Genomic DNA, 9,792 nt, shown 5'->3' with positions numbered 1-9,792 from the left:
CACACAAACGGTCACCACAAGAACGGAGGCACCGGCGGCTCAGTCAGTCAGTCAGTCGGTCAGTCAGTCAGTCAAAGTCAGACAGAAAAGAAGAAGCAGAAACGTAGCCTGCTGCGGAGACTCATCACCAGCGTAACCGATCAAAGCCCGTCTTCTACCGGCCTCCATAAGGCACACACACGCACCGACAGTCGGATCGCGGATTCTTCTGCTCTGCTGCCGGGAGAAGCGCTCAGAGCGAGGCGGCATCGTGGCTCTCCCACCACGGGCATGTCTGAGGGATTCCACGGGCGAGGTTGAACTCCTGCTTTCCCCCAAAGAGGTGAGCTCTTTTCATTGTTCATCACACACACTCAGCCTATCAACTACATCATTAAATACCCCCCACCTCAAAAAAAGCGTTCTGGAAACTTGAGAACAAAATATTGTGTACTTGTGCATCAATACTTCTCCATTATTATGCATGCACTAACAAATATACACAAATAACAATCCAGTTGCATGGAGTTAGTGCAGTTGAGGATGTTTACATACACTACTTTCAGCATGTATACTTACACACTTATACACTAGGTTAGTGGTTCACTATTATTTTATGTCACGCCCCCCCAGGGGGACAGGATATTTTTCACGCCCCACGCTGAAGTAATGTTTATTTTTCTTCTACGCATGTGTCAAGATAGTTATTTTAATAACACTAAGGATGATATTAGGCTCATGGCTCTCACGCCCCCCCAGGCCATTTAAGAAGCACTGCATTAAAAGGGGCTGTTTAAAATTTGCTCGCAGATGCATTTTTAAACAGGACAGAAATGTTCCACGCCCTGCCTAAAGTGAATGTTTATTTATTTATCCATCTGCATGTACGCAATATTGCCTCTCACGCCCCCTCACCCCCACACACACACCCACACAAATCCTCCGCCAGGACACAATATTGTGTACTTGTGCATCAATACTTCTACATTATTATGCATGCACTAACAAATATACACAAATAACAATCCAGTTGCATGGAGTTAGTGCAGTTGAGGATGTTTACATACACTACTTTCAGCATGTATACTTACACACTTATACACTAGGTTAGTGGTTCACTATTATTTTATGTCACGCCCCCCCCAGGGGACAGGATTTTTTTCACACCCCACGCTGAAGTAATGTTTATTTTTCTTCTACGCATGTGTCAAGATAGTTATTTTAATAACACTAAGGATGATATTAGGCTCATGGCTCTCACGCCCCCCCAGGCCATTTAAGAAGCACTGCATTAAAAGGGGCTGTTTAAAATTTGCTCGCAGATGCATTTTTAAACAGGACAGAAATTTTCCACGCCCTGCCTAAAGTGAATGTTTATTTATTTATCCATCTGCATGTACGCAATATTGCCTCTCACGCCCCCTCACCCCCCACACACACACCCACACAAATCCTGCGCCAGGACACAATATTGTGTACTTGTGCATCAATACTTCTACATTATTATGCATGCACTAACAAATATACACAAATAACAATCCAGTTGCATGGAGTTAGTGCAGTTGAGGATGTTTACATACACTACTTTCAGTATGTATACTTATGTACTTATACACTAGGTCAGTGGTTCACTATTATTTTATGTCACGCCCCCCCAGGGGACAGGATTTTTTTCACACCCCACGCTGAAGTAATGTTTATTTTTCTTCTATGCATGTGTCAAGATAGTTATTTAATAAATAAGTTAAAGATGCTATTAGGCTCATGGCACTCACGCCCCCCCAGGCCCCTTTAAGAGCACGGCATTAAAAAGGGCTGTTTGGAACTTGCTCATTTTTATACAGGACAGAAATTTTCTACGCCTTTCCGAAAGTGAATGTTTATTTATTTATCCATTTGCACATACGCAATATTTCCTCCCCCTTCACGCCCACCCCCACCCACCCCCACAAATCCTGCGCCACGACACAATATTGTGTACTTGTTTATCAATACTTTTCCCTTATGATGCATGCACTAACAAATATACACAAATAACAATCCAGTTGCATGGAATTCGTGCAGTTGAAGATGTTTACATACACTACTTTCAGCATGTATACTTATGCACTTGTACACTAAGTCAGTAGTTCACTATCATTTTATGTCACGCCCCCCCCCAGGGGACAGGATTTTTCCCACGTCCCACATTGAAGTTATGTTTATGTTTCTTCTACGCATGTGTCAAGATAGTTATTTAATAACGCTAAAGATGCTATTAGGCTCATGGCTCTCACGCCCCCCCAGGCTTTAAGAAGCACTGCATTAAAAGGGGCTGTTTGGAACTTGCTGGGTGTTGCATTTTTATACAGGACAAACATTTTCTACGCCTTCCCGAAAGTGAATGTTTGTTTATTGATCCATCTGCATATATGCGATATTGCCTCTCACGCCCCCCAGACACAAATCCTGCGCCAGGACACAATATTGTGTACTTGTGTATCAATACTTTTCCATTATTATGCATGCTCTAACAGATATGCACAAATAATAATCCAGTTGCATGGAATTCGTGCAGTTGAAGATGTTTACATACACTACACTACTTTCAGCATGTATACTTATGCACTTATACACTAGGTCAGTGGTTCACTATTGTTTTATGTCACGATGTGGAGGAGCAGCGGCTTTACTTTGAGCTCCCCCCGGATGGCAGAGCTTCTCACCCTATCTCTAAGGGAGAGCCCCGCTACCCGGCGGAGGAAACTCATTTCGGCCGGTTGTACCCGTGATCTTGTCCTTTCGGTCATAACCCAAAGCTCATAACCATAGGTGAGGATGGGATCGTAGATCGACCGGTAAATTGAGAGCTTTGCCTTCCGGCTCAGCTCCTTCTTCACCACAACGGATCGATACAGCGTCCGCATTACTGAAGACGCCGCACCGATCCGCCTGTCGATCTCACAATCCGCTATTCCCTCACTCGTGAACAAGACTCCTAGGTACTTGAACTCCTCCACTTGGGGCAGGATCTCCTACCCAATTGTAGCTGGCACTCCACCCTTTTCCGGGCGAGAACCATGGACTCGGACTTGGAGGGGCTCATTCTCATCCCGGTCGCTTCACACTCGGCAGGGGAATATCTGACAATCTAATTGCTGCAAATTTATTGTGTACAATGAGATGACCCTACATTGTAATTTGAAGTGTACACAGCACAACATTCCCTTTTATCACCCAATCCACTCAACATTTTCTACGAATGGTACAACAACTTGCTACCAACACAAAGAGTCAACACACAAAACACAACCTGATCACTTTTATTTGAAAGTGAAAACTACCAAAATGGCCTCCACGTTATTTTGTCTGTGGCCCTCAGCGGAAATAGTTACTATTGCATACTCCGTCCGTCCTTTCTGTAAACCCAATTGGTGGAGACAGATGGTAACCTTTTTCAGCGTCCTGACGTTAGGTTCTCACTCTGATGTATCAGACGTGCGGTCATTAAACCCGCTCCTTATGAAAAGAGCCCCGAGGCGACTTTTGTTGTCTTAGGGCACATACTCGTTAAACAGGCGACATCAGGTGTCACGCCAGCCTGATGGCCCGTAAATTCGTTTTATCCGGACGCTTGCGGTCTTAACGTGTTCACGACAGCTGGCTCAAGACTATAAATTAGATCCAGCGGGAGAAGAGTTGATGCTGATCGATGGTCGTCCTACATGCCCTCTTTCCTTTTTGTCTCTTCCGAGCCCATCTGATCCCCATGTTTACTTGTGAAGGAAGTCCCCCTCCGTCCCCCCCCTGCGTCACATTCCCATCCCTCTCCCAGAGTCTATGATTAAGGACACCTGGCAATGATTTGAAGCCAGTCAGGCCTCAGATGGAGACCAGAGGCGTCATCCTTTCTCCCTGGGATGCAATGGGTGTTTTTTTCCAAAGTCTGTTCGAAAAGAATTATTACATTCATTGTTGAGCTAATTTCTTCTTCTGGGGTACAAATGACAATGGATGATGTTATCCCTTCGAACCAAACTTTTTTCCGCCAGGGGCCGAAAAGTCAAAGTCACAAAGTAACAAGTACAAACCCCGTTCCCATATGAGTTGAGAAATTGTGTTAGATGTAAATATAAACAAAAAAAAAGATTTGCATATCCTTTTCAACCCATATTCAATTGAATGCACAAGACAAGCTATTTGATGTTCAAACTCATAAACTTGGAATTTCATGGCTGCAACACATACCAAAGTAGTTGGGAAAGGGCATGTTCACCACTGTGTTACATCATTCTTTTTTTTAACAACACTCAATACATTTTTGGGAACTGAGGAAACTAATTGTTGAAGCTTTGAAAGTGGAATTTTTTCCCATTCTTGTTTTATGTAGAGCTTCAGTCGTTCAACAGCCCGCTGTCGTATTTCACGCTTCATAATGCGTCACACATTTTTGATGGGAGACAGGTCTGGACTGCAGGCGGGCGAGGAAAGTACCCACACTCTTTTTTTACAAAGCCACGCTGTTGTAACACATGCTGAATGTGGCTTGGAATTGGCTGAAATAAGCAGGGGTGTCCATGAAAAAGACGGCGCTTAGATGGCAGCATATGTTGTTCCAAAACCTGTATGTACTTTTCAGCATTAATGGTTCCTTCACAGATGTGTAAGTTACCCATGCCTTGGGCACTAATGCACCCCCTTACTATCACAGATGCTGGCTTTAGAACTTTGTGTCAATAACAGTCTGGATGGTCCGCTTCCCCTTTGGTCCAGATGACACAATGTCGAATATTTCCAAAAACAATTTGAAATGTAGACTCGTCAGACCACAGCACACTTTTCCACTTTGCATCAGTCCATCTTAGATGATCTCGGGCCCAGAGAAGCCAGCAGTGTTTCTGGCTGTTGTTGATAAATGGCTTTCGCTTTGCATAGTAGAGCTTGAACTTGCACTTACAGATGTAGCTACGAACTGTATTTAGTGACAGTGGTTTTCTGAAGTGTTCCCAAGCCCATGTGGTGATATCCTTTAGAGATCGATGTCGGTTTTTGATACAGTGCCGTCTGAGGGATAGAAGGTCACAGTCATTCAATGGTGGTTTCCGGCCATGCTGCTTACATGGAGTGATTTCTCCAGATTCTCTGGACCTTTTGATGATATCATGGACCGTAGATGTTGAAATCCCCAAATTTTTTGCAATTGCACTTTGAGAAACGTCGTTCTTAAACTGTTTGACTATTTGCTCACGCAGTTGTGGACAAAGGGGTGTACCTCACCCCATCCATTCTTGTGAAAGACTGAGCATTTTTTGGTAAGCTGTTTTTATACCCAATCATGGCACCCACCTGTTCCCAATTAGCCTGCACACCTGTGGGATGTTCCAAATAAGTGTTTGATGAGCATTCCTCATCTTTATCAGTATTTATTACCACCTTTCCCAACTTCTTTGTCACATGTTGCTGGCATCAAATTCTAAATTTAATGATTATTTGCAAAAAAAAATATTTATCAGTTTGAACATCAAATATGTTGTCTTTGTAGCATATTCAACTGAATATGGGTTGAAAAGGATTTGCAAATCATTGTATTCCGTTTATATTTTTATCCAACACAATTTCCCAACTCATATGGAAACGGGGTTTGTAAGATATAAAAGGATAATGCGTACATTTATTATTTGTTTTCAAATCTGTTAAAAGTGGGACCCCAAAAATGTACTGTGGGGCCCCATTTTTATGACTTGATGGGGTCCCTGGGACAGCACTTTAAAATTTCCCAGCGCCAACACTGATGGAGTATTGGTGCGTGCAAAACAGCAGCAGGCGGCTGTGGTTCTAATACTAATCAAATGTCTTACCAGGGACCATTTATCATTCATTCGGAGGCCGGATTTGGCCCGCGGGCCTTGACTTTGACACCAATGATCTATCATAATCACTTTACAGCCACAGAAACAAACCTAAGTAAACAACATGGAAAAGTTGGATGCAATTGATAAGCACTGATTGTTGGGATGAGCTCATCGCTCCATTAGTCATGTCTGACGAGTGCAAAGCATGGAATGTTTTGGACAGCGACGCGTCCTTTCATCTCGACTCTAACTGGTGTCATTATACCAGAAAAAAACAAAAAACAATGCCGTTTCTTCAGTATTACTTTCCACACAGAGGAAAGAAAAACAATCAATCCATGAAGTGCAGAGCGTGAGAACGATTGCGAGCTAGAGATTAATCTTGATTTAACGGCCGCCCAAAGCAGGAAATGAATTCACTTCAATCTCTTTGGTGCGAGAATAGCGTCCATTATTTTAATCAAAAGTCTTGCTAATTATAACGCGGTGGTGACAGACCTCCCTCATTTAGTGCATGATTCACCAGAAACGCTCTTTTTTTCCTGATGGGATAGTTTTTCCCATGCAATTAGGTGTTGGAAATGAGAAAACACAAAGATCAGAATCGATGGCGTGTGTGTGTGTGTGTGTTTGTGTGTGTGTGTGTGTGTGTGTGTGTGTGTGTGTGTGTGTGTGTGTGTGTGTGTGTGTGTGTGTGAATGTGTGTGTGTGAATGTGTGTGTGTGGATGTGTGTGTGTGTGTGTGTGTGTGTGATAACTAAGCTAGAGGCCACAAGGTGACGCGTTGTCGTCTTTGTCGCTGGCGGAATGTGATCGGGCCTGTTGAGCCAAGGTCACACTCTGTTTGATATTTCATCCCGGCGCTGATAAATGCTTCGTCCTCATTCCGGCTCTTAGTCAAGCGTGCATGTGTTAAGACGCTTTCCCACAGGTGTCGAGCTCGAGGCCCGGGGGCCACATCTGGCCCGCCACATCGTTTTATGTGCCGAGCAATATTGTGTCAATAAGGCATTTGATGGATTAATATACAAACCCCATTTCCATTCAAGTTGGGGAATTGTGTTAGATGTAAATATAAACGGAATACAATGATTTGCAAAGCCTTTTCAACCCATATTTAGTTGAATATGCTACAAAGACAACATATTTGATGTTCAAACTGATAAACATTTTTTGTTTTGCAAATAATCATTAACTTTAGAATTTGATGCCATCAACACGTGACTAAGAAGTTGGGAAAAGTGGCAATAAATACTGATAAAGTTGAGGAATGCTCATCAAACACTTATTTGGAAAATCACACAGGTGTGCAGGCTAACTGGGAACAGGTGGGTGGCATGATTGGGTAAAAAAACAGCTTCCCAAAAAATAGGATGGGGCGAGGTACACCCGTTTGTCCACAACTGCGTGAGCAAATAGCCGTTTCTCAAAGTGCGAATGCAAGAAATTTAGGGATTTCATCAAAAGGTTCAGAGAATCTGGAGAAATCACTCCAGGTAAGCGGCATGCCCCGAAACCAACATTGAATGAACGTGACCTTCGATCCCTCAGACGGCACTGTATCAAAAACCGACATCAATCTCTAAAGGATATCACCACAAGGCCTTAGGAACACTTCAGAAAACCACTGGCACTAAATATAGTTTGTCGCTACATCTGTAAGTGCAAGTTAAAGCTCTACTATGCAAAGCAAAAGCCATTTATCAATAACATCCAGAAACGCCACCGGCTTCTCTGGCCAGAACACTTTTCCACTTTGGAAAGTGGAAAATAATTCCACTTTCAAAGCTTCAACAATTAGTTTCCTCACTTCCCAAACGTTTATTGAGTATTGTTAAAAGAAAAGGTGATGTAACACAGTGGTGAACATGCCCTTTCCCAACTACTTTGGCACATGTTGCAGCCATGAAATTCTAAGTTAATTATTATTTGCAAAAAAAAAAAAGTTAATGACTTTAAACATCAAATATATTGTCTTTGTAGTGCATTCAATTGAATATGGGTTAAAAAGGATTTACAAATCATTGTATTCTGTTTATATTTACATCTAACACAATTTCCCAATTCATATGGAAACGGGGTTTGTATTTTAATGACGAAAGAAAATAAATTTAATCCTTTTAATTGCAGCTCTTAACTCAATGTTATTTAACACAACAAGCTTTTCCAATTTTTTTTTTTTTCCATTGGAACCTTTAAACTAAGGGTGTCCAAATTGCGGCCCGCCGGCATCTTCAATTTGGCCCGCGAGGCATAACATGTGTAATAAAGAATCTGGCCCCGGTAGGGGTGTAACGGTACACAAAAATTTCGGTTCGGTACTTACCTCGGTATAGAGGTCACGGTTCGGTTCATTTTCGGTACAGTAAGAAAACAACAAAATATACATTTTTGGGTTATTTATCTACCAAATTTGTAAACAATGGCTTTATCGTTTTAACATTGGGAACACTATAATAATTCTGCCCACGTTAATCCACATTAAACTGCCTCAAATTGTTGCTCAGATTAAATAAAATGACAAAACTTTTCTTCTACATATAAAAAGTGCAACATTAAACAGTTTCAAGTCAACTCATCATACTTAATTTATTACAGCATTTAGGAAGCCTGTAGTTGATTTGTATTATGTAAATGTTATATTTTTATCAACCTGTGATAGCAGGGACCCTGACATTCAAAGCTTTTCTGTCCGTAAAACCCACACACAAACAAACAAACAAACACACACACACACACCCACACACAAACACACACACACACACACACACACACACACACACACACACACACACACACACACACACACACACACACACACACCGCAGAATGAGCTAATGTTACGCTAAAAGCTAATTAGCCTTCACTTCAAGCCTGAACTGCGAGCTAGCTGAGCTGCAGTTTAAGTTTCTAGAACATGGGTGTAAACTCTGGCCCCATGTAATTTCATTTGGCCCTTGAGGCAATTTCCAAATAACATTAGAGCTGGCCCGCCGGTACACCGCATTCGCCCCTAATACTCATACTAGCCAACCCTCCTAATTTTCCCGGGAGACTCCCGAATTTCAGTGCCCCTCCCAAAAATCTCACGGGGCAACAATTCTCCCAAATTTCTCCCGATTTCTACCCGTACAACAATATCGGGGGCGTGCCTTAAAGGCACTGCCTTTAGCATCTTCTACAACCTGTCGTCATGTCCGGTTTTCCTCCTTACAAACAGCGTGCCGGCCCAATCACATAATATATGCGGGTTTAACACACACACAAGTGAATGCATCGCATACTTATTCAAAAGCCATTCAGGTCACACTAAGGGTGGCCGTATAAACAACTTAAACACTGTTACAAATATGCGCCACACTGTGGATCCACACCATGCAAGAATGACAAACACATTTTCGGGAGAACATCCGCACCGTAACACAACATAAACACCACAGTACAAATACCCAGAACCCCTTGCAGCACTAACTCTCCCGGGACGCTACAATATACACCGCTTGCTACCAACAACCGTGTGTCGCAAACTGAGCAGTAAAAAGGCCTGAATGGTTGATTTATTCATTGTTACTTTATTTTCAAATGTATTCGCCTGTGGAAAAAGTTAATGTTGATATTTACCTCAGAAGACTGCAAATAGAAAAGAGGCATTCCATTTTTTATTTACATTCTTTTATATACCATTGATGTTTTTTTTAAAGTTGATTTTGCACTATTAAGTTGTATAAGCGTTGCTTTTTCCATATTCAGCGTTAAAGCAAATCAGTATAGCAAACTGAGCAATAATTAACAATCTATTCATGCACTTTCTCTTGCTACTTCAAGGCTTGAATGTTTGATTCATTCATTATTATTTTATTTTCAAATTCATTATTAGCCTGCGGAAAAAGTTTGTTTTGATATTTACCTCAGAAGGCTGCAAATAGAATAGAGGCATTACATTTTTATTTAAATTTTATTTGATATGCCATTGATATTTTTT

General features: G+C 41.9%; 1 protein-coding gene across 1 annotated transcript in view; it reads left to right on the top strand.

Annotated features, from left to right (window-relative positions):
• Positions 1–9,792, top strand: part of enc1 (ectodermal-neural cortex 1) — a 30,625-nt gene continuing 20,833 nt past the window's right edge. Inside the window, exon 1 of the mRNA XM_061908060.1 lies at positions 1–322. The gene's annotated coding sequence lies outside the window, so the exon portion shown is untranslated. The remainder of the gene's footprint in view (positions 323–9,792) is intronic.

This window comes from Nerophis ophidion, linkage group LG08 (assembly GCF_033978795.1).
Source record: "Nerophis ophidion isolate RoL-2023_Sa linkage group LG08, RoL_Noph_v1.0, whole genome shotgun sequence".
Taxonomy (NCBI): Eukaryota; Metazoa; Chordata; class Actinopteri; order Syngnathiformes; family Syngnathidae; genus Nerophis; species Nerophis ophidion.
The sequence above is the reverse complement of the archived record's forward strand: the minus strand, read 5'-3'. Positions and strand labels throughout refer to the sequence as shown.